Source organism: Heterocephalus glaber, unplaced genomic scaffold, assembly GCF_053883595.1.
Source record: "Heterocephalus glaber isolate CG9 unplaced genomic scaffold, H.glaber_assembly_v1.0 deba00001600, whole genome shotgun sequence".
NCBI lineage: Eukaryota > Metazoa > Chordata > Mammalia > Rodentia > Bathyergidae > Heterocephalus > Heterocephalus glaber.
In genome coordinates, this window is record NW_028258372.1 from 27,602,963 (window position 1) to 27,629,836 (window position 26,874).

The window sequence follows — 26,874 nt, forward strand, 5'->3', positions numbered from 1 at the left end:
TCCCCTTTTTAATGACTTGTCATTCATCAACTATTTACTGGTTTTATAACAGGAACACATAGAGAGTAGCTATATTGTGACTTGTTCCAACCTGTCATTTTTAATAACAAAAGTAATAAATGCTCATATAGGAAATTCAAGCAATAAGATAAATTACTAGCCCAAAGGAACAACTGTTAATATTTTTTCTACTTTTATTTGTTTACCTACATTCTTTTCCTAGAGAAGAAAATAGTTGAAATCGGGACCAACTGTTCTTCAGGACTGTTCTTTATTCACTAGCTTTCCTTTTCACAGCCTCTCTCATTTAAATTATCATTTTGTTTCAGAGTAACGAAACAATGAAATGATGGTAAGTATAAGATAGGAACTTAGGATCTTCCTTCTGAGATCCATTTTCTCTAGAGACCACAACGTACCTAGATGTCCACAAAGAGAATGTTGATATTTACAAGGATACTTTACATACCTCATATTGTACCAACAGAAGTATCTTTAAAGTATCGGAGATTGGAGTAATGAGCAATGCATTTTATTACTGGCACCAACATCCACACAAACTGCTGTAACAATGATTGTCTACATTTCTTTTCAATTTTGTCCATGTATTGATCACATTTTCTTCAGATATCCCTTACCCTATAGTGTACACTGTTTCTTCCTTCCAAATATCCTTCTATCTTTTAATTATCCTAAACATATCGTTTTAAGAAGATGAATATTTTTTTTCAAAAAAGTTCTTGTATAAATTTTTATAGAGGTACTTATTCTAGGATATTGTGTTTATTAACATTACTGGCTAAGATAATTACGATCTTTACAGCTAATGAATGGTTCATATCCCGAATATATAATGAAATTCTACAAAACAATAATAAAATGGAAAGAGCAGGGCCAGGGATGTAGCTCAGCAGGGCAGCACCTGCCTGGCAAGAGCAAGGCCCTGAGTACAATTGCCTGTACCAAAAAGGCAAGAGTAATGTGGAAAAGACACTTGATAAATAATGATATCTAAAATTTCAATAATCATTAAACTGTGCTTGATTTTCTTATCAGGCCGATACAATTTTAAAGCTTAAGAAGATGTCACTACCGGGGCCAGGGATTTAGCTCAGTGGTTTCGACGCCTGCTGCACAAGCGCAAGGACCCGAGTTCTATCCCAGGTACCAAAAAAAAAAAAAAGAAGATGTCACTACCCACTTATTGAAGTGCTTTTACAAAGCATTTTATATTACAAGAATATAAAACCAGGTGTTAGCAGTACTGCAAAGGAATGGGAATTCTCTTACACTGATTCCGGGGGTGCAGATTAGTAAAATCACCTTAGAAAATCATTGCAATTATTTACATAAGTAGAGAGAAGCATATTTTATGAGCCAAGGGTACAGTCAACCAAAACTGAGTAAATGCATAGCAAAAGACACATGTTGAGATTCCTAGCATCACCAGTCTTATAATAACTCCAAGCAGAAAAATATCGAAATAGCAATCAATAATACAATGTACATATAAATAGAGGAGTTGAAAACTGTAGCCTAGTAATAGTAAGATAAGGTAACAACGAAATGACATGAATGAATCTTACAAATATAATAATGCGTGAAATCCATGATTTCATTGCTACAAAGTTCAAAATTGGGAAAATATTCACTAATGATGGTAGAAGACATCATGATGTTAGCCTTTCTATATAGTAAGGAGGCATGAAGGGACCTTCTTGGGTTCTACTAAAGTTCTAAGGCTCGATTTATTTATTTATTTATTTATTTATTTATTTATTTATTTACTTTGGTACCAGGGATCAAACTCGGGACCTTTTGCTTGCGAGGCAGGCAGCAGAACCACTGAGCTAAATCACTGGTCCAGGTTCTATTTTTTTTAAAGTGATGGTTGCTGAAATTCAGTTTTCAAATCTGATTACTGTCCAAATTTCTCTGTCTGTGAATATTAACATATACTAGCCAAATGTTTTAATACCTTTTCCCTTGTGAATTATATTAGGGGAAGTACCACACCAGATCATTCATATCAACAATCCATTGTTACATGTAAGGTTGAGTCTTCGTATTTATACTCTTGCAAATTGATTACTACTTCGATTCGGTTTTCCAAAAAATGAAAAAAGAAAATGATAAAATGTGATAATGTGAAAATTGTGAAAGACAAGTGACTTATTTTTAGATTATTAAAATTATAAAATTCTTAAAATTAAATACCATCCACTTTAAATCATGATAGATTAAGTCATATTTACCTGTATTTTGGTTTTTGCAAGGCCATAATTTGAAAATTGCAGATACACAGTGACAAATTAATTTTTTGCTATGAATTAACTTATTTATTATCATTATTTTTTTTTATTTTACAGGTAGCTACGATTCCAAACAATACATCTATCTGCGATAAAAGTGAATTTGTCTTTTGCTAATAAACTCATCTCTAAACAGCAATAAAAAGAAACACAATTAAATAAGCAAGCTACTTAAATTTTCTTTTTTCCATGTTATATTTGCTTTCCTAGTCTCCTTTCATTAGATTTTAAAGTAATTGCAAATAAATTGTACTTAATATCAATAAAATAAAAATTTATTATATTTATATAGTTAATATTTAAATTAAACCCTAATGATTACAAAGTTGTTGGAAAATGTCCCCAGAGTTACATTTAGAAAAATTATTTTAAAGCAATTATTTTTTAAACAAACTTAAAAACAATGTTTCTCAAAGTTAGGAAATTAATAAATATGCAAAGAATTATTAGATTAAAACTCTCAAAATATTGTGATATCTTATTCTTTTTACTTCAAGGCTTTCCTTATATTTTATTAGAGTAATTATAAAAATTGCAAAGTAATCATCTATTCCCATTACCTTCTTTACACTTAATTATTCTCCCCATATACATAATTAAACACCGTGTCTGGTATGTGGTAGTAATTCAACAACTGTAGGGTAAATTGGGATATATATATATACACATATATACACATTCATTTTTATTAAGAAAACTTTACTACAAAGGAATACTTAATTTATTACACATTTTGTGAACTTCTTGAAAAAAGTGGAGCAATGTGAGCATATATAAAATTTCATATCTGTCAGGAGTCTTAGAAATCATCCTGTCCCATCTCATTATATGAATAAAGAATCTGGACCCAGAGAGATTATCCAGCTAGCTTGCTATCATGTAAGTAAAATGGCCTAGGGACTTCCTTGGCTCATAGACCAAATATGGATTCTAAACATCATACTGGCCCTGTACTTTCTATAGTTAACAAGGTTTTGCAACTTTCCTCGGTTTCATGTAATTTTCAACCCATCCTCCAGCGTCTTGCAATAGAGTTACAATAAAGAACAATTTCATTGGTCTAGGTTGATGTAGAAATCAATCAAACTGTTATAGTATCTTAGGTGATGATCATTTATTTAATAATAAATAATACTGTGGATGCACTGGTTAATATAACTTTGATTGACAGTGAAAGTAATTAGCTTTTATTCTATATTAATTTATTAATGTTTTGAAATGTAGCTTCCCACATATTCTTATATTATTCCCCAGTAAATATTTGAAAAGCAAAACCTAAGTGATGACTAGTTTTAATTATATCGTAAGACCGTATGATTTTTTTCTATTACTACTCACATAGGAAACTTTTTACAATTACATATTGTTAAAGATATGAAAATAACCAAAAAATTTGGAAAAATCCTGATACTAAGAAAGAAAAGAATATTTCTCTACTTTCTCAATTAAAGATTATTTTCATGATAATTTTTGAAAAATGAATTTATTTTTTTTCCCATTTAATCTTTTTTCTCTCTGCCAGGCATGGATTATTATTTCAATTTTTATAACACATCATAGAATAATTCATATGAGTCTTAGTTCCTTATCCTACCACAATATTTCTGGAACTATTTTCAATAATAAATGAATGTTATACATATTGAAATTTTAAGGTATGTATAGACCAAAATACAGATATTTAAATACATATTTCCAAAAGTGTATATTTTTAAACATTTTTCCTACTTACAATACCCATGTTTCCTTGGAAATAAGACCTAAGTGGAAAATAATCAGCCCTGAAAACAAGAGATTAAAAAGTCCAGCTCAGTCAGTGTGTCCTTGCCTTACCTGCCTAACGGGGCAGACTCGAAGCAGGAGATGGTGGCCACAGGCAAGGCAAATTGGGTGACTGGGACTGGCATATTAGGTCTCTAGTTCTCAAGGCTGATTATTTGTTGACTAGGTCTTCTTTGTGGAGAAATAGGGTACGTTTTGAGTGGAAAATGTGAATTCATGTCTAAAATCGTCACCAATGAAAAATACAGGAGTGCAGTACATTAAAAAACAAAGTTTTCTTGCATTATTATGCAAAAATGACCAATACACTTAGAATAAAATGGTTATAGTGATTTTAAATACATTTGATATGCCATTGTTTCCTTGGACCTGCTGCAACCATTCAGTGGCAGTTCAAAATAGTGTATGATATATATTCAGTACCCCAATTATTTACTTTTCACAGTAAAAGCACAAAAATAAGTCAATTGGAATGTAATGCAAAGGATTCTATACATTGTTGAATTATTTATCTGTCCAAATCACTTCTCACTGCTAATTATTTGACCTCATTCTACTCCTTATAGTTTCCATAGATAAAATAATTTAGTTATTTAGAGGTTCTTTTACACGAGGAGCACTGATACTTGAAACTTGAGAGTAAAAAGGTTTAATTGTAACAATATTGTCGGTATATTCACTAAATATGTACTATGTGTATAGATACATAGAGGTAGATTATACAATATAAAGAACCAGAAATAACACAAAGCATAATGTGTTTATGTGAAGTAAACTATTAAGGTTCAAGAAGAGTAATACAAAAGACAGGGCATACACTATATTTGAGGCCAAAATGAACAATGTCTTCAGCAATTGCTTCAGAGCAATTTGCTCTTGTACTTGCCACTATGTATCCAGGCATGGCTACAACGATTGCCCTAGTTTTTTATACCCCATAAATTATACCCCATCAAAGGAATATACAAGGGCACCTACCACACAAAAACACCCACATGGAAACCTATTAAGCAAGACTGTGTATGGCCTCTGAGCAGACATTAAAATATAAAATTACATGCCAGGCTAGAAAATAGAAGTTTCTTCGGTTCTGGAAGTGTCTATTCAATATAACATGGAATAAGGTAAACTGGACACAATTTAGTCAAAATAAGGTTGCCAAATACCATCAGGAACCCTTTGTGCTTTGATCACTGTTACCATGGAAATTATATGCATAGCACTTGATTGGTTATGGAGAGCCCAAACCTGAGAGCTCACTCCTACTGATGCTATTTTTTATTTTTCTTTAATAATAGAACTTAAAATCACAGCAATCCTAAGAAGCTATAGAGCAAAGGAGGCTTTCATTAAGATCCTAAGTACATGGATACACATTTAGAAAATTGACATTTTTCTACACATTATATCTGTAAGAGCAAAAACTCATGGTGTTGAATAAAGGGTCACTTTGTATTTCATTACACAAAATCTAAAGAGATATTGCTATTACACTACAGTTGGCTAAGAGTTTTCTGATTTTTTCAATGTTAATAATGGCAAAAACTAAAGCTGCACTGCCACAGTTACAAACAAAAGATACAGACAGTACCCAGTTCGGGGTACGGATACTATCCGTGTCTGGTGAGTTATTACACAGCCCCTCGGGTTGCCACTGCCACTGCCAGCCTGAATAACACTTTCCTGGACCAGAGAACTCACATCTTAAGGAAACCGTGGGCCCAGTTTCTTTTTGCTGCTTCACATAAAGAATAAAAATAATCCCAAACAACATTTATTAGATTTGTTTTAGAGATGAAAGCAAACTGAAGAAGTAAAATACGAGAGAATGATTTTGTTTTCCTTTTTTACTTGTTCTGTGAATTGCATCCTCATTTCTCTTTATTCTTTGAATGTACTTGAAATGACCACATAATTTAAAACACAATGGCAAAAAAAAATATTTCTAAACCAGACTCAAGATAGAAACACTATTTTCTTTGGAGCTCTTGTAAGTCATCATATAAAACTGATAGTATTTTATAATCATTTTAAAAAATAGTGTCATCAGCTATCCCAATTAAATGAAAATACAAAAACTAGAATGGGGGCCGGGGATTTAGCTCAGTGGTTCCACCGCTTGCCTTGCAAGCGCAAGGACACTAGTTCGATCCCCAGTACCAAAAAACAAAACAAAACAAAACAAAAAAAACCCAAAAAACTAGAATGCCTAAATTTAATATAAAAAGTCATTGAAGGAAAAAGATTAGAACAGTTTCAGCCCATATTGCCTCTCCCTTGGAGGCAGTGATCTCTAATTGTGAAAGAACACACATGGCCTGCTCCCTATGGTTTTTCTCATTCCTTTCCCAAATTCTTTCTGTACCGTCATATCCAGCTCTTCTACTTACTCCTCTACCTTGAAGAACCCTTTGTCTGCCTTGATAGAAAAAGCAAGTAACTGGAATGAATATGCCGTCGACGGTGTAGATGCTAACCTACAATTGAGCAAATTCCACTGAGATCACAAACGAACTGTCACTAAGATCAGAGACCAAAGAGTTACCTTGAGCAGAGCCACTCCCTTCGTTCAGCCTTACTGTATGAGGCAGTTTATTGGTATGTCCCTAAAGCCAGACAAAGTGCATACTGGGATTCTCTAGGAGGCTCAGTCAAGGAGTTGATGGTGAGCTAATGCTGTTGATGATATAAAAACGTATGCTTTGAGTTATCTAGTTTGCTTTCTTTAACAAAATAGCTAAAAGTTTCCATGCGCGATGACAAGCACAGCCCCCATCACCACATTAGAGGATGATGGCAGTGGAATCGAGGACACTGCCAGTGCACCACAGCTAGCAGTGCACACAAAGCACACCCCGGACAATCTGTCACTGACAAAATGCCAGCAACAGTCTTTCCACAAATTGTTAGGCCATATTAAGATACTAAAGCAAGAGACTTGGTTAGAAATAGGCTTCTTTTATGTATGGTTAATATTTGCTAAAACTATTTCCTTATTATTGTTTTATTTTCCCTCCATTTAAGTATCAGAACAATGTATTAGAATATTTCTAAAGTTCCTTCTATTTTATCTCAAAACAATAATGTTCTATCAACAATGTCGTATTATTCACTCCAAATCTCTATTTAACAGGATAATTGTGAAATATTTATTAAGATGTCTCTTATTGTTTATGATTAAAACTTAAAAACTTTTTATCATGGCCTTTTGAAGTTTTAGATATATTAAATATTTTTGAATTCCTTAAGCATATCAATAACGTCTGACTTCAGTTTTCTTTTTGTAATAGAATAACTAATGTCTGTGCACATAACTAACTGAACTACCTAAATGAACATGTCATATTCTTCCATTTGTCACCCAATTAAAGAAATGTCTAAGCGAACTGATAAGTGTAGAATAATAAAATTCAACAGAGTTAAAGATAATTAAAAAGACAGAATTGGATTTCTTATTTCAACTGGCCAATACAGAAACAATTCTGTGAATTTTTTCCTGAAAAATAAATTGGCTTTGCTCACAAAACTGTTAGGAGAAATCTAAATTTTGGCAACTGATTATCACTGTATGTCAGCACTGAAATGAGCTCAGAAAAACAAACTAAATTATATAGCAGAAAGAGGAATGTTACGGTCATTTGGAATTACCTCTGTATTATTAAAATTTTAAAAAACCTTAGGAAAATCAATAGAGCAACCATAACTCTCTGTAATATTGTAATCATGTTATTCAGTGCTGTCTTTTTCTCTACATTTCAAGCTGAATATAGGCTAAGGATTATAATTAAGAAAAGTTTTTATCCTTAAACCTCATTCAACGCAGCCATATCAAAACACAAAAAACACATAGTTACTACATGTTAACTTACATATTTGTGCATATCCCAGAATAAATTTTAAAAAGACAGTAAGTTCTATGTGAAGTTTAACTGCAAATCTTGTTTCCTTTTCTTCCTATTATTTTCCCCCCAATCTTCATCTGTTTTATATTATCTCCTTTTGCCTACTTATCTCCTTTAGAGAGTAGAGACCCTCCAAAGAAATCCCCATGACACTTCTGGGAGTTCATAAAGTTTTAATGGCAAACATAGACTTCTCAGCCTGCAACCCCAAAATGTGGCAACTGCTATAGTCCATAGAGTTGTAAAATCCCAGATCATGAACTCTGAATCTCTAGAAATAGTCTTTAGCCAATCAATCGGGTGTTGTTTCTTCGAATTTTACACTAAACTCCATCAAGTTAGTAAAGAAAAATCATAAAGAAGATAATGCTTCCTCAGCAGGTACTTAATTTTAATTGATGTTCTTGGCTTCTTTTATAAATGGTTACCAAATTCACAATCAACCAAAATTTGTGCATGTGACCTGCATAGGGACATTTTTTATGGCATATAGAATTTATGGTTATTTCTTATGTCCTAAAAGGTGCCTGATAAAATGTATTTATGTAGTATGATCCTGTAGGGTCATTTAAATTGCTTCATATATGTTTGCAACTTCTTCTTTGCTAAAAATTAATTTTGTGTATTACTGTGACTATTTTTTTTAATTTAATTTCACAGGTAACATTTTATGTATTTATCTTCTATAAAAAACATGTTTTAAAGCCTAACTATTGTGCCTCCAGCAAGCGTTCCTTCATAGTACTCTCTGAAAACTGATTAACAATTTCTCATCAGGTAGGAAGCCAGAGAATTAATATAGGTAGATTTGTTCCTAAGTAGTTTCTAAGTGAAATCTTAAAAGACCCTCTCACAATTAAATTACATGCTCTTCAGGAAAAGAAATAGCAAAATCTTTCTAGATTAATCTAGAATCTTATATTTAAGTTTTCTGATGTACTATATAAATTTTAAGTTAGTGAATATGACATTAGGGTTCTTACAGTCATATATTTCAAATTTAAAATATCTATAGTGTTCTTACTAATATTGTTAATCATAAATTTGTCATTTACCAGTGGTAGAAGTCATGTAGCAGAATACTGAACCTCAGACAGTTCCTCCTCAAGTGTAATAGATAAATATACTTTACATTTACTATTGAGGGAGAGGTGTATATAAAGCTGACCACATAGTAAAATTCTATATAGCAAACAGGAAACAAACACTCAAAGGGTTTGCAATTGTAGTTTGGCCAATTGACAAGATTCTGGTCATAGTGTAAGAAGATTCCTAAGTGCTAGAATTTATGTGTACTGCACACAATAACATATGAAAAACTGCACATGAGAAACATGGATAGACATCTGTACTTTACATATAACGTGTTCTAAGAAAGACATACTCATTTTCTAAGAAGGAAATCTAATGTATAAGGTTTTCTAAGAAAGATATATTCAAGTACTTAATGTAAAAGATTGTCTAAGAAAAACATTCCCAAGAAATATTACATGTTGATCTATAATATGTTTACTAAATTTGTACCTATGTACAGATATTAGATAGGAAATATATATGCACACATATGTAATATATGTGCACACATATTTGCAGATATGTAATGTCTGCATATAAATGTATATACATGTAATTATAAATAATTATGCATCACTGCAAGATATGAATAAATCAATGGTAGTTTTAAAGAAAGTCATACATGTTTAATTTTAAACTTCATAAAATAAGAAAGTCAGTTATATCAAAATATCTGCTTTGCATTTATAGTTAGATAATAGGAAGGAGGGAGATAGATGTTTCTCAAATGGGGGGGATCAAGGGATGGAGGGAGGGGGGAGAGAGGTGAGAAAAGTGATGAAAAAGAAAATTAAAATGTGTCATGAATATGTAGAACTCCACATAAGGAATGTAAACCTCATGTGCTGCAAATACATACTAATACAAATAAAAGACAGGAAAATAACATTGCAGTCATTTCTTAAGGTACAATTTACATATCTAATAGTATAGACATAAAGATATCAAATTTATTCTAATGTTGACATCTTTCTAATTATGTAAAGCTAAATTGACTAGTATCTGGTCCCATATACTACACACAATAATTCTTTATCACGTTTTGTACATGGCAATACTTCTTCAGTTTTAGAATCCCTAAAAAGAAACCTAGATTTTGTTTCTAAATCCAGTTCTTCCCTTTCCCAGAAGAAATCATTCATAATCAATTGAACTTAATTTGGGCACATATAAAAGGAAAAAATTTAAGGAATTGGTCTTTAAATTCTTTTAAGTGGTCTTAAAGTCTTTTAAATTCATTAAACCCTAATTTTTTTGAAATGGAAGTGTGCTAAATCACTAAGTTGCCCAGTTTGGGCTCAGAATGTGAGCCTTGCACCTCAGCCTCCCAGAGTGCTGGGCTTCTGAGTCCCACCACGACTGCTATGACAGTCATGTCCTAGCTCCCACAGCTCCTGGGCCGGGGATTTAACTCAGTGGTGCCATGCCTGCCTGGCAGGCACGAGATCCTGGGTTCATTTCCCAAATAAAATGAAATAAACAAAAACCTTCCACAGAGCACAAATTGAAATTTATCATAAGTATTCATTTTGAAGAGAAGTGACATATATAAGGTATTAACTTTACATTTATAAAGATCATTTTCCTTTAGTTTAGCTGTACTTCAGGAAGTCTTTTGAAATAGCTACTGTTGGACACTCTTTTGTTTTCTGTGTATTTCTTTTTATCTAATCACATTACTAAATTTCTATTCCATTCTCTTTAACTTTTTATCCCCATGTTTCACTAACAAAAATTAAAAATACATGTCCTGTGTGCATTCTGTGTTAATTAAATTAGTTTTAATATGTCTTTATGTAGATAGTCCTTTTCAACCTTGAAAGCACATATGAATTATCTCGGGTGCTTCAGAAAAACATTGCTCTTAGAAAATTTGATGTTCCTCCCCCCCACCACCACCATTTTTGTAGCCTGACTTCGAAATTCTTTTCTGTTCAAATTTTGATTCATAGAAGAATTTGTTCAACATTTAACCCACGTGTTTAGTTATTTTAAAAGGAGAACTACAATTATCTCTGGCTTTATGAATAAGCTTCATTGTTCTTTATCCCATTGCTTTAATTTTCTTTCTCTTTAACAGTCTCTATGTCATTTAATGGGAAAACTCAAGTCATATTTTAACTTACATTGATATACTTGATTTAAATAGCCTTTTTTTAGTTGAGATTTATTTCTACATTTTGTCTCTCCCTCTCTCCTTTATTGATTTAGTAAAGTTGCTATTTTTTTCCTCTTATAACATAATATTTTATTTTGTATCTACCTCTCACTAATATTCAACTTTCCTTTTCCAAGGATAATAATTAAAACTTCCTTCTCTGCTATAATATAAACATGCATTTCACCAACATACTGTGTTCTACACTGAGCCCTTAACCAATTGAAATGCTATCTTTAAATATTTTGATTCTCGCACTATCCATTCTCTACTACTTCCATTCAATTATTCTTTTGAGAACTTTCTATTTCTTTTCTCTACCTCAAACAAAAAACAATCAGATGTTTTTTAAATATAATTTTTTAAATCTAAAAACTCTCTTGAGTTTTTATAGTTCTAAACTACAGCAAGAATTTTCTTTGCATTAGATGATTTTCATTTTTTAAATTCCTATTTAGAACTTACACTACATGTTTTCAGAGAATTTATTAGTTTACATTTATATTGAATTCTATGACAAGCTCACATACTAACATACAGATGTGTAGGTATTCACTGATTCTACTACTTTTTTGTTTATTTTATTTTTATTTTTATTAATAGATGTTTGCAGTACATAATGATTACATTGCAGGGAGTTGGTACATGTACATAAAACACTTTGATTCTTTTTATGTCCTTTCCACCCTTTTCTGCCTGTCCTTCCATCTCTTTTGCGGTTCTGAATCATCCCTGTCCTCTGATTTATTCATTAATTCTTTTAGAATCTTTCAAACATATATTTCATCTGATAGAGGGAAGGTTGCTGGTGTTATGGGGTCTGCAACTTCTTCCTTCTGGGACCTGCGCTAAAGAGATGGGGGCTGTCGAGACAGAGTTTGTCCTGTGACAGTGACAGAGCACCAGAAAGGAAATTCAACCTCAGAAGTACATTTCAAGCCTTTGTGACAAGTGGACTAACTTTCCACTACCGAAGTAACATGTTGACAGTAACCCTCTTGACTTCTAAATGTTTAAGGGAAAGAAAATGTACCTCAAGTATCATCTAATAAATTACAAACCCATTTGGCAAAGGGTGAGCTAACGGCATAGGTGAAGGCTTAGGGGAAATTAAATCAATTTATTGCATTACAAGCTCTTTAAATACTGTGCCACAAGTAAGTGAGCACAGCATTTTAAACACACTGAATTTCTCCATAGTCCTTCTTCTGCATGCCATGCTCTTTCAGACTGCAAACCCTTTGTTTTCCATCTGGTTTTCTCCTCCTATGCTATTATCTTGATATATATGCTCCAAGTTCCAGGTCAGAGGTTTCTGAACACACTTAAAACTCCTTTCAGGAAAGAATCCATCAGTGTTGAAGCAACAAATCCAATTTTGTCATACTGCATTCCTTGATCTATATCTGTAACTCACCACAGTAAATACCTCAAGGAGAAAGACGTATCCATTTCATTTACGCAGGCCTACAGTTAGGGGTGCTGAGCAGATCACAAATATGAAATTAACATTTACTGATAATGAAAGGCAATTTGAAATTTTCCAGACAACCTTATACTGACATAAGAATTGAACACAATTATTTCTCAAAATATAGGATCACATATAATGTATGATTTTGCTTTTTTAAATAATATAATTTAAGAGTAATTAGTTTCCTCTAGTATTATTAACATACTGTTTTGTTTTATCTATGGATGCTGCAAATTTAGAAGTTAAAACTGGCTACTTTATAATAAACATCAAAAAGAGTAAAATGTGTCTAACTAATCCTCATGTGCATTAAGTACACAAAAAGTATGATTGTACAATATCCATCTGCACTATAGATCATAACTCTCTCTGGGTTTGATTCTATTTTGGATGAGAACCAAACGTGAGCTTCTTTGAGAGTTGAACTAAATTGCTTTAGCCATTTTTAAGTTATGAAAAGGTGAGAGTATATTTGTCCTGAACCTAACTAAAAATGGCTCCAACGTTTTCAATTGATGTAAGTCACAATTGCCATACATGTTAAAGTAAGAAAATTGTTATATTTCTCATAGAAACCTCTAAATGGAAAATAAAATAGTCTCTTAAGAAAATTTTCCATTTGAGTTCAAAAATTCTTAATAGATGATTGTAGTTTAAAAATAAAGAAAATATAATTAAGATCAATTTTCAGAAATATTAGGAAGTTAGTGTAGCTTAAAATACATTTTAAAGTGCAAAAGTAATTTAACCTCAGTCTTTTTCAATCTAGCTGGAAGGAAAGGTTAGTAATCTGAAATATAAATTCCACCCCCAGAACATGATCCAGCAAGTTTCATTCACTTAAATGGTTGACTCCCTTTGAATAATATAATGGGGAAACTATCTGTTATCTGGTGGCATACAGAAAATTTCTTCTATTATATGATATCACAAATTATTTTTAAACCTAGTTAAGTCTTCTTTAAGATCTTGCAAAATTGTCCCAAGTTTAAAGTAGAAGGATTATATATTGAATGTTTAGAATATTAAAGACAAAAATGCAAGTATCTTTATTAATTTCACATTTGTGTCAATGGTACTCATACTTTTTATTTTTAAACTCATTTATTCCCCAGCTTGATGAAACAGTTTTGGATCTTTATTCAGTTCTCTTTTAATTTCCACCAATTTGATAAGCCCTGCTTTATGTCACTACTCAAGTCAGTGATGAAGTGGTGAAAGTAGAAAGGCCCAGGGACAAGATATTATTCAATTCTAGAGAATATTATCTGTGTGGCATTAGACATAATAGGAAATTTGAACCCTACTTATATTGTGCAGCATTATAGTATGATTTAAGAAAGTATTATAGAAATTCATCTTGGGATGCTGTGCATGCTGCATCTGAAAGATAATAAATGAAGTCAAAAATGAAGTAAAAAATCTCTACAATGGAAGTGCCTGAACTAAACTTACCAGGAAGGGAGAAAAAGCAGCGGACATCTGCAAAACCCACTGATAGATTAGGTATATGGAATAAACAGAAAGAATGACAGAAATGGGGTTATTTGTAGTTTTAGAATTTTACATAAATGTGATAAGTTGAATGAAACATTTTCTCTTATTGGTAATAATAGACAATTTGGGATTGAGGCTAGAAATAGAAGTACATTTTTCCAAACTGTCAATTTAGAGTTCATTGTTGATACAATCTGAAAGACAAAATATATATTTTTCCTTGACGTTGTATTTGGTATATGCCAATAGTTTATTAATAAAAATTATTTTAAAAATAAATTATTTATTGCCACTTAACGCATTCTTTGACTCTAATTAGCTTGTAAAAAGTCTCTCTCTCTCTCTCTCTCTCTCTCTCTCTCTCTCTCTCTCTCTCTCTCTCTCTCTCCCTCTCTCTCTATCTCTCTCTCTCTCTCTCTGGAAATAACATTTGTAAGTCCTTGCTTAGTTTCTTGTTACTTGGCTATTGTTACTATCTACTAATGTCACTTATCAACCTATTAATTACTTTTTCATTTTTTTCTCCAGCCTCTATAAGTATTTTGACTGTATTTCTAAAATTATTACTAGCATGTTTATCTCTATTGCCATAGTTTACCCACAAAATAATAGACTTTATTAATGGAAAAATATCTTCTCTTGTTCCTTCTGTAAAAATGACTTATCAGATACTCCTTCCAAGAAAAATTTAAGTCTCCCCATTTGAGGACCACAAGTAGAATAATAATTGATAACCAAACAGTACATGGGAAATAAAAGGCTCCACTGTCTGCAATTTTGAAAGCATCATAAATTTTATATCAGTTTCTTTCAATCACTACCATATATTGGCAATTCTAAACCAGGCCAATGTTAAAATAATCCCCTCCTCAACAGTGTTTATTAACGTCAAGTTCTGAACAACTGCTTCTCTTTGGGCAAATTTCTCTCACTGTCTTTCTAACCTCAAGGTTAATATATGACTAGTTTGACCACAAGATTGTGAACTGAAGTAACCAAATTTCACTTTGAAATGTAAGTTTTAAAAGCCATCATCTGCCTACAACTTCCTCATTTTCTTCTTTGCTACCAAGAAGAGTTCTATTCCTGTATCTGAGAGTAACCATATATAGCCTACAAAAATAAATTAACCTGCAGTAAATATACAATAAAAATGGGAAATAAACCTTTGTGTTTTAAACCACTGAAATAATGGCATTAGTTTTTAATGATAGCACAGCAAACACGGCCACTCTCACAAAAGTTGGAACCCTTCATTCCCTCATACCATACGCTTTTTCTACAAACATACAATATTTAAGTCAATAAAATATTTGTTTTGAAAATGAGCTATCATTTTATTTCCTTTGGATAAGAAAAAAGTGCTTTGTTACAAAGATAAAGGGGTGTTCAAGAACACCTAGACTTTATAATCCCAATATATATATATATAATTTCTGAGTACAATCTAAGCAAATTTAACAGAAGAGCTATTACTCTGCTAAACTAAGACAGGCGAAATGAAGATATAGAAAGATAAAAGCCTACTGGGAATTCCTGTGAAACTGTGCAAAGCTTTTTTAGCATCTAAGCAACATTTGTAACCTCTTACCTCTCTTTAGCAATTTGAATCTCTGTAGTTTCTGCCTTTGCTCAGTGCTACAACATCAATTCTACTCATGCTGAATTAGGTTCCCTTAATTTCCTTAATGTTATAGAGCTATCTGGTACTGAGTCCGGAGTGGAGAGATCAAAAGATAAATATGCAATGTCTTGGAATAAAATAGTGCTAAATAAAAATATTTTGTATACAAATTACTAAAACTGGTGCTTTTACACACCAAATATTGCTTGAAGAACTTTTCATATATGAACTCATTCATTCCTTCAGCAAATCTCCTTATGCTGAAGGTGATGACTAAGGCCAAGCAAAGCTGAATGGTGTACTTGACTAATGAACAGAACAGCTGGGATTTGTACTCAGGTGTTTCAGCTCTAGCATCTGTGCTGCTAAATATTTTAAGAAGTGAATGAGAGGCTTAATGAGTGAATATACACATTTTAAAATAAATGCATTGAATAAAGAGAACTTTGATAAATGATTAAAATGTAATCAATTCAAGACAGTATAAGAGGAAAGACCAAAGAGAAAGAGTATGAGCAGTGAAATTAGTTCTGTAACCCTAAGAATTTACTAATGAAAATCTCTAGGACAGTCATGAAAAAAAGAAACAGAAACCACCACCACAACAAAAAAGAGTTATTGATAAAAATTTATGCATACATATGAAGTCAATATTTTTAAGAAGTCCGAGACTATCCACATTCTTGAACTAAGTTTTACTAAAAGAAAAAAAAAAAACAAAAAACCCCCCAAAAATCAATGATCTATAAGTTAAAATCTTCCACATATGTTTCACATTTACTTCATGTCCCCAAACTAAGATTTCGTCATAATCTTATCTTGTCTGTGTCATCTTTTCTTATATTACTATAACAGTATATATAATTTTGCTGAAAATAAAGTTGTATTATAACTTAGAAAAAAGATCCTATATGTGTTTTCTGATTTTTTTACATTATGAATGAAATTTAAATTTCAAATAGCATATGGTGTATATTGTCATCTGTATTTCAATGCCTAAACGCTTTCTATATATTCACAACAGAAATATTTAATAAACACATCACTACAGATTTATTTGTTCATTTTGCCTTTTTTTCTTTCTTATTTTCTTTCATTCCTTCCTAAATTTTATTTTGCCAATGTCTCTACAAAGTTTTCTAGATATTGCCCTTGACAGTGGGATACTATTTTCCCATATTTGGGTAAATGTTTTTATAACATCAACACTTTACATGGAAAATACTTGAAATTCTGAAGATAATGATTTTCCTAGGCCAATCTCTAGCAATAAATTTTTTGATCTCTGCCTCTGAAGAGAATACTTCTTTATGTGGAATACCAGCACGATAATTATGAAGATGATGAGTGTCCTCAAAGCTCTTTGTGGCTGACCCTCAGTCTTGGAAGATTTGTTTTGTAGCTTGACTTTTAGAAAATCTCTTTCACAGGATGTTGTGTGAACATTAATGGTTTTGAAAACATCATCCTGCAACAGACCATTTATTGGATTTGAAAATCTATTTCTTTTCACAATTTATTTCTTAAATTCTGTCCCTTCTAAACTAATGAGAGTTTGAAAGGGATAATATCTTCAAATGTGTTCATGAGTGGGTAAGAGGAATTCTTGAATGTCTGTTTTGAAGCATCAAACTTTTCTCCCCTTTACCAGACAGTTCTTGAAGTGATGGTATCTCTCAAAATGAGGCTTGTCATTGTTCCCTTTTGTTCCTACACAGAACAGAGCTCAGAGCCCTGCCACATTTTGCATGGGGCAAGAAACAGAAGTAATACAGATAGCTTCTAATCTTTTTCCAAAAGAGCTAACTTCATTTGCAAAAGAACAAGAAAGTTAAACTAAAGTTGCTCTCAAGAATTTTGGAGCTTGTGGTAAATGTAATTGGGGAAAATGTCATGGATTTTTTTAAAATAAACAAGCTAGTCTTTGGGCCAGCTACTTTTCAGGAGAGAGTTAGTGAATCATACAGATAGCCCTGGTCGTAGGATCAGAACAGGATCAAATACCTGCCCTAGAGGGCTGGAGATTTAGCTCAGTGGTTCCACTGCCTGCTTTGCAAGCATAAGATCCTGAGTTCAATCCCCTGTACCAAAAGAAAAAAAAAAAAAAAATCCTACCCTAGAAAATATGTCTTGAAAGGACACTCCATTTGACTTGATTAGTTTAAGGGACAATGTATGTGGCAGGCAACTGTTGAAAACAATAGAACAACCATCAAATAGTAAATGGAGTTTAGCTGAGTATGGTCAGAAGATAAAGAAAAAAAGGCCTGTCAATACTATTGACATCTCAAGCTAAACACAGGCATATGCAAACCTGCACCTTCATGAAGATTAGGATCAGAGGATTATCTGTGAGTGGAGGATAGACATCACTAAAGTGCTAAAGAATCTCAGTTAATTTAAAGTGGCAGAAGTGAAAATTAATGAACCCAAATATATCAATACATATTATACAAGGTAAAGAAGAGAGAAAAATAATGAAAAAATTAAACAGAGGCTTAGTGAAATATGAGAAATATGTTTATCTCTGGTTCAGTTTTCTCTTTGTTTTTTTTCAGTCTTTTCTTTCTTAAATAAAGAATTTTACAACTACAGGTTTCTCTTTCTGTTTTGTGTTTGCATTTTTACTATGATAGTTTTTTTAGCTCTCTTCAAGTTTATCTTACAGGGTGTTCATTGAGTTTTCTCAATATGTAAGTTACTATTTTAAAATAAATATGAGAGGTTTTTATTATTACGTGTTCTTTTTCCTCCTTTCCTCTGCTCACTTTCTATTACTCCCAAAACATATAATTCAGGAATAATGAATGCTGGAATGAAAAATGTATAACATGAAGAATAATAAAGGCAGAGAATATCAATGAAATCAAACACTAGTCCTTTGAAGAGAACAGGAAAATTTTTAAAAAGAACCCAATTGAGCACAATTAAATGAAAACACTCAAATAACAGAAGTAAGACAACTAAGGAAAAAATCAGGAAAAAATAAAGGACATTGTACTGACATTACAGAATTTAAAAGATATTAAAGGAATACTATGAAATTGGATGCCAACAAAGTAGAAATATGATGAAATGAAAATATTCCTAGAAAGATACAAACTATTAAAACTTACTGAAGAGCAAATAGACAATCTAAACTGATTTATAACAAATGAAGTGTTAGAAGCAATAATCAAAGCCCACGCCCAGTGATGTTCCCTCTGAATTCATCCAAACATGCAAGGAATAATTATTACCAATTCTTCACCAAATCTTTAACAAAATGGAAGTAGGAATAACACAATTCCTTTCATGATGCCATTATTAACTTACATTGAAGTGAAACAAACAAATTACAGGAAAACTATAATCCAATATATTTTATGAATAGGAGCACAAAAATCTTCTAAAAATCTGTCAAGCTGAAAGAAGTCACATATAAAATAATTATACACTCTGACCAAGTGGGAGTCATCCTAACTTCAAGGTTGGTACAGCATCTGAAAATCAATTAATGTAGCACATTATAAGAATAAAATTTTTTTAAAAAGTCACATGTTTCTCTTGATAAACATAGAAAAGGCAATTGATAATACCATGAACTTTTCACTATTAAAACTCTCCAGCTTTGAATTTAAGAAAACTTACTGCTCATGTTAAAGAACATTTATGAAAAACCCAGAAGATAGTATTTCTAGAATTGATGATTCTTTGCTAATATCAGGGTCAAAGCAAGGATTTTCACTGTCAAAATGTTTATTCATTATTGTGTTAGAGATTTCAGCCAAAGCATCTACAGTATATTGGAAAGGAAAACATAAAATTATTTCTTTCTCTATTTTAGTGGATGTAAGTTTTTAAATTTTGGAGAAGATTTGTTAGGAGAAAAATCCCAAAGAATTCACTGAAAATAAATTGAAGTAAAATTGTGTAGAAAGCTTCAAGACACGAAACTAATACAAAAACTCCTTTGTAGTTTTACAAACTTGTTATGGACAATAAAAATGCAATAACAAAACAACCCCTTTTATACCATTGAAAGTAATGAAATTCTTAGCAAGAAATTTTAAAAAGCTGAAAGTTTACGCACTGAAAACTACTAACCACTACTATAATAAATCTATAATAAATTAAAAGAAATCTTAATAAATAAAAAAAATGTACTATGTGCATGCGTCAGAAAATTTAAGTTTTAAAATGGCGCATGCGTAAAAATCCAAGAAGTCTTGGACGCTGAGACAAGAGGATCATAATTTGCAAAGTAGCTAGCCTGAGCCACTTACTGGACTTAATGACATCCTATCTCAAATTCAAAAGAATAAAATAAAACGAAATGGGAATGTAACTCAGTTCAGTGACCCTGGGTTCAATCCTAGGTAGTGGAAAAAGAAAAATGATGGTAATAAACCCTAAACCAATCTGAAGATTCAGTGAAGTATTCAATTAATATCAGGTTATTTCTCTGTAGAAATTGAAAATTTTTCTGTAAAATACATGAAATTGTAAGGGATTAAGAATTACTAAAATTAATCTTGTAAAAAAAAGAAGAAACTTATACTTCCCGACTTTAAAATTTACCACAATAAAATGGCAATCAAGATACTGTGGTATTGAAAAATGTTAGATCTACAGGTATATAGGATAGAATTGTGTGTTTACAAAAAACCCCAAATCTGTAATCAAGTAATATTTAAATGAATGTCAAAGTTGTTTAATAGAAAAATAAAAGTTTTCATACAATTATGCTGAGATAATTGGTCAGCTATGTGACAGAGAATGAAGTGGGGTCCTCACTTTCTTCAAAATCCATAAACTAATGCAAATTGAATCAAAGACCTAAATATAAGAGCAAAAATTGTAAACTCTTAGAAGGAAATATAGAGATAAATTTTCAAGACCTTGGAGGTACATCATCAAGAAAATTGAAAAGGAAGTTACAGAATGGGACGAAATGTTTATAATTTATATATCTGATAAAGGAAACATATTTAGAATTATAGAGAATAGGAAGGAAAAAAATCAAATTAAGAAATCAGCAAAATATTACTAGAGCACTTGCCCAGCATGGAGAAGGCCTTGAATTTAATCTTCTAGAGTGAAATGAAACACAATGAAATAAAAAATGAAATGAGCAAAATTCCAATAGGCAGATTTCCAAGGAAGATGTACAAATGGCTGATAAAGACATGAAAAGAATTTTAACATCATTGACCATTAAGGAAATGCAAGTGAAAGCCACTTTGCAGCCACTAATATGACAAAAGTAAAAAAGCACATATAACAATAATCAGTTGCAAAGCAGTGGAATTACTGCAATCTTCATACATCATGGTGGAAAAGCAAAAGGGGAAACTACTTTGGATGAAACCTGGCAATTCCTCAATTAAACAAGAAACTACTATATGATTGATCCATTCAAATCTTATCAAAAAAGTATTTATCTACATAAAAATAAGGAGAAATAAAAAATATTTGGCCACGCAGAAACCTCACACACATATACAACATATTTATAGTAATATATAATTGCCCCCAAGTAGGAAAAAAAAAGTTCACCACCAAATGGACAAACTCTGTGGTATACCCTTAGCATGAATATCAAGAACATCATTCTGACATAAAATGGGAAAAAAATTAAAGTATTGATTCATTCTACAGCATGGAATAACCTTGAAAATATTATGTTAAATGAAAGAGGGCAGCCACAAAACTCCACATATAAAAGTGCGGAATAAAGAAACCTGTAGAGTCAGAAATGGATCACTAGTTAACTTAGGTTTGTTTATATGTTAGTAGATAAAATAATTTTTTTGTGAAGTGATAAATTTTCTATAATTCACCATGGTAATGGTTGCCCGTATACAGTGGTACCTCGTTTCAAGAAATTAATTAGTTTCACAATTCTGGAAAAGATGGCCGTGTTCATGATTCTTCAAGTAAGATGGCTGCAGTCATGTTTGTCAACGGATGCAGAGTTCACACACAAAAATAAAATTTTGTGAAACACTTCTTCCTGCAAAGCAAATTGTTCCCAGACAAAAATGTTCCTGAACCAAGGTACCACTGAACTAAAAAACACTGAATTCGACAACTTAAATACATGAAATGTATGGGACAGGGATCATAGGAAAATAAACCTGTTTTTGAAGTGATTATTAAATGACAATTTTCATAATATCATGACAAAATGCATTGGAATGTACCTGTACATTTTCATTGCAAAAAATACTAAACTTAAAAGAAACACAAAGAATACTTATACCTTCTATTTCCACAATATGACTACATTTGTAATAACATTTGCTTCCTCCTTTATATAAATTTATATAAATCTTTCTCTGTCATCAAGAAAATATTTAAGCCATTTTTTTTTAATTAAGGTGATGCTGGTAATTGAGACCAAAGTCTTGAGCATACTAGGCAAAGACTACCACTGAGCTATTCTCCCTGCTCCCTTGAACCGTCCTTGTAAAATTTTTAGTTTAATTTATATTGAATTTTAACATGTATTTTAATTTTGAGGCATAATCATATGTGCACATTGATTTTTCATTCTATATTCTTAAGCAGTTTGAGCTTAATAGACTAAGTAGTCTTAATTACTTAAGGGGAAATTCTCAGCTGGAAATTTGGAAAAGTATCAATTAAGATTTTAGATCTGTCTTTATTAGTACAACATGGCCCAAATGTACAAAGTCACATGCCAAAACACATGCATGATTACAAACACACACACATGACAGACAATAAGGGCATGAAGTGAGCATACAGAGACTTCACAGATACAGTATATATCATCTAGGTGGTTTGTTGACCGATACAATAAGCAAGACTGGTAGACAGTTATGCATGCTTTAAAGCAGCTAGACACATTCCTGGTTTTATTATTTGACATTTGCTCTTTTGGAATGCCTTTTCATGTCATAAGTTTAATTTATATGTGGGAATAAACAAAGTTCAAATGTTTATTAATTTGAAGTATTGTTTGTGAGCATCTTTGTTTCAGATTGTTTATAATAAATCAACCCAGATTTCTAGAACAAATACATAGTCTGGCACAATGCTATTGAGTTTTTTTTCCCAATTTTTAAATAAAGGACAAATGCAAACCAAATATTTGTATGAATTTAGTGAATTGATACAGATACTCATATTGAAACAAGACAAACTTAAACAAAATGTTCTATTTTCTTGTTTAAAAATAAGGTGATCATGATCAGGATTTATATTTACATTCAATATCTAATTGCTTTTCATGAAGAAGTATTATACTAGACAATAAAATGGACTTATACAGAGAACACTGCAAGAATAAAATCAAGCCAGAAATGGTGGTGCAGGGCTGTAATCTGAGCACTCAGAGGCTGAAGCAGTGGGCTCACTGGGAGTTCAAGGTCAGCCTGGACTACATAGAGAATTCAAGTCCGCTCTGACCTACATAGTGAGATCCTGGCTCAAACACACACATACACATGCGTGTGCACACACACATACGCACACACACCAGTTTTGCAATATAAATGAATGTTAGATATCTTGAGGAACTGAACATATTCAGTCTAAAGAAGCTAGTTCCCCTGGGTATTATAATAGGGTAAAGTCCCTTTTCTTTGGTTATTGTTTCTTTGAGAGCAATTCTACTAAAGTCATCTTACTGATACTCCCTCTCAGCCCAATTTCCTCCATGTAATGCCTTTCATCAAAAACAAAGGACCCACGATAAATGGTACTAAAAGAAGGGATTATGAATGATCAACTCGGCTCCTTCTGAAATATCACTCGATTGAAATCATTAGAGAAGGTGTAATCTTGTCCACTGCGGAGCTTATGGGAACAGGCTCTGCCCCAAAGGAGAGTATTATGTATTTAAGTTTAATTTGGAGAAAACTACTTTGAAGGTGGTTGTGACTGCACTTCTACATGATACCTGAAATGGGCTTATATTTTTACTCCAGTCATTCTGATTCCTACAAATACTTCTTAGTTGGTTCTAAAATCTCCTCAGTTTTCAGGAAATGGAAAATGCTGGAGCCCATACACTGCAACTGTAAAAAGCTTTAGTTCCTAGTATTCGCAGAAGTCTCTTTGAGCTAATATAGAAAAGCTAGTTAATCTGGAACATTATAATGTCTTTTGCATAATTAGTGTGCTGTAGAGGGGAATAGGGATGAAATGTCTGAGGCTAAAAGAGAGGGCTTTCAAATTTTCATTTGCATGTAAACAAAACTGCACCTCACTATTGCTCTCATCATTACAAACATAAACAAAATTCAAAAGCTGTTGTTCTTACTGTTTTCAATCTATAAATGATGCTGGAAGTGAACTAAAATTCACAAAAACATGCACTTTACAGAAGGGAAGGACACAAAGCTTCTTTTGTGCTGGGCAGAGGAAGGAAGACAATTTTGCCATTATCAAAAGAACAGAAAATGTGAAAGAAAATTTAAATTTATTGTTGTGTTGATACTTACAGAATAAGATATTACCAAAATCCCCAAAATGAGTACACTCTCACCCTGTAAATTAAAAACCAAGATTTCAGTGAGTACACGTGTGCCTTGTACAGAGTAGCAGAGCTAAAATAGTCTCATAAGCACATGGATCTTCTCCAAATACAAAGCTGTATCAGTTACTTTTCCATCACTGAGACAAAACATCTGCTACCCGTAACATAAGGAAAAATATATTTGGCTCACAGTTTTAAAGGCCTCAATCCAGAGTTGTCACACACCGATGCAAAAAAGACATGGCTGAAGAGCCTGGCATAGGAGTGGCACTCAGTTCATGGCAGTCAAGAAGGAGAAAGAAGGAGAGAAAGTAGGAGCCTGACACAAAAGTAAATTCATATCCTCAGTGACCCACCCTTCCATCCAGGCTCCACCCCCTAGTGGCACCTTCAGCTGTGAAGACATCAACGGATTAATCAACTGATACATACAGCACAACCATGAACCAATCACCTTCCAAATTCTCACCTCTGAATACATGAGATGTTTGCTGGACATTTTATATCTAAACAATAACATTCTCCCCTTAACCCCCCAAAGGTCTAAGTGTATCTTATTATCTAAAAGAGGTTCCTTCTATTTTCAAAAGTTGCCAAAGTCTTAACAGTATTAAAAATGTTGAAAAGCCAAAAATCTAAAATATTTTCTGAGATCCAAGATAAAAATCTTAGCCACAAGCCTCGATGAAAATCAAAAAGAAAGTTACATACTTTTACTACATGATGGTAGAGGGCAAACATTCAAGAAAGTAAGAATAAGGTAACAAAAAGGAATTAGATCAAAGCAAGGCTGAAAGCCAGAAGGGGCAAACATCAAATCCTCTAGCTCCGTTTAGAGGACACATCACTCGTTGTGGTGAGATGTGAACTCCAAAGGGGTGGTGCAATCCTACTACTATGCCTTTGCCTACACGGCCTCTCTCCTGGGACAGTTTTTCTCTTTGGTAGGATTTCTCTGTAAATCTTTCATGTTTTCTTCATCTTTAACTTTGAAATCGTGAGCTTTGCTTGTACAAAATTATACATTGCCAACTCAAGGGGCATAATGTCTGGCCTCCCTAGCCTTTGTTGAAATCTGGATGGAAGCATCCATGACCCCACCATATGAATGTCACTAAAGTCAGTTTCCAGCTCAAGCAGCAGCTGGGGACCCAAGGACCATGGCTGTAGAAACCTCTGAGTGCCTGAATGGGTAAACTCAAGGATGAACTTTTGTAGGTGGCCTCAAGTGAGCAGGACATCCTGGGGCTATCTTTTTAAAGCAAAGACTCTTAAAGAAGTTTACTTTTTTTATACCCTTGAGTCTGCAATGTGTGGGGTCTGGCCAATTTGTGATATACACACACCAACTTTTTATCATCCCAGTGCAAAGCACTCAGTATTTTTATAATGATTCTAATATTTTTTAGTAATCATATTCTTGTTTGTCCTAACTTTACATGCACTTTTTATGGAGGGGCATCAGGGGCAAACTTCACAGTCGTTTTCACTTTGTAGCTCTGCCTTTGATTCCCATTTTTACTGCAGATCTAGCTAAGCACAACCAGCAATACTCATACTAGAAATTGAATGTTAGGTTGCCTTGAAATTTCCTCTGCCAGATTCTTTAATTCATCACATTTTATTTTTACCTCATACAATATTTCAAGACACAGTTAAAATGAAGGCAAATTCTTTACTACAATGAAATTCACATGGCTTCTAGTCCTATAGTCTAGATTTCAGTAGAGTCCTATTGCAACTCCACTATCCCGGCCTTTATTGCCTGCATTCCTATCATCACTTTTGTCTTCTGAGATCCAAATACTACTGCTGTTCAAGCACTATTATGACATTTTAAGGCTTTTCCAGCCTGTATCATCAAACTTTTAAAATTCCTCCCACAAAAGACTTCCAAAGCTTTTAAAACATATAGGCAAGTACAGGACAAAAATTAGCCTACTTTTGGCACCAATTTTATGTATTACTCATATTTTTGTTGCTGGAGCAAAATAGTTGTTACTCACAAGGTAAAAGTAGAGATAATTATTTGATCCATAATTTCTAAGGTTTCAGTTGATGCTTGGTCAGCTCCAGAGCTGAACCAACATGGTATAAGGGTAAGACAGAGGAATGCTGCTCAACAGTGGCAGCCAAGAAGCAAAGAAAGAGAACAGAGTAGCTCATTACAGAATACACACTTCCAGGTAATGCTCCCAATGACCCACTTCTTTTAACTAGCCCCCATTTCCTAATGGCATGTTCACCTATGAACCCATCGACAGATTAATACACTAATGATTAAAGCACCTTCATGATCCCAGTCACTTTCCAAATACCTCATCACTGATATATGAGACTCCTGGGGAACATTTTAAATCAAAACTAGAACAAAGCCCTATATCAACAAAAAAGTTTGAGGAAGACATGAGAACAAAGAGAATCTTCAAAAGGCAGCTTTAGCTTTCATTAAATAAGATACAAAATGTGGAGAAAACCTGAGAATGCTGACTGAGCATTCCATACTTACACCAAGTGCAAGATACTGAGAGTTCAAGTCCTATGGGAATGCAGCAAGATGCAA

At 32.7% G+C, this 26,874-nt stretch overlaps 1 protein-coding gene across 7 annotated transcripts in view; it reads right to left on the reverse strand.

Moving 5' to 3' along the window:
• Brinp3 (BMP/retinoic acid inducible neural specific 3) overlaps positions 1 to 26,874 on the reverse strand; it is a 392,440-nt gene that overhangs the window by 131,498 nt on the left and 234,068 nt on the right. The window lies entirely within an intron of this gene.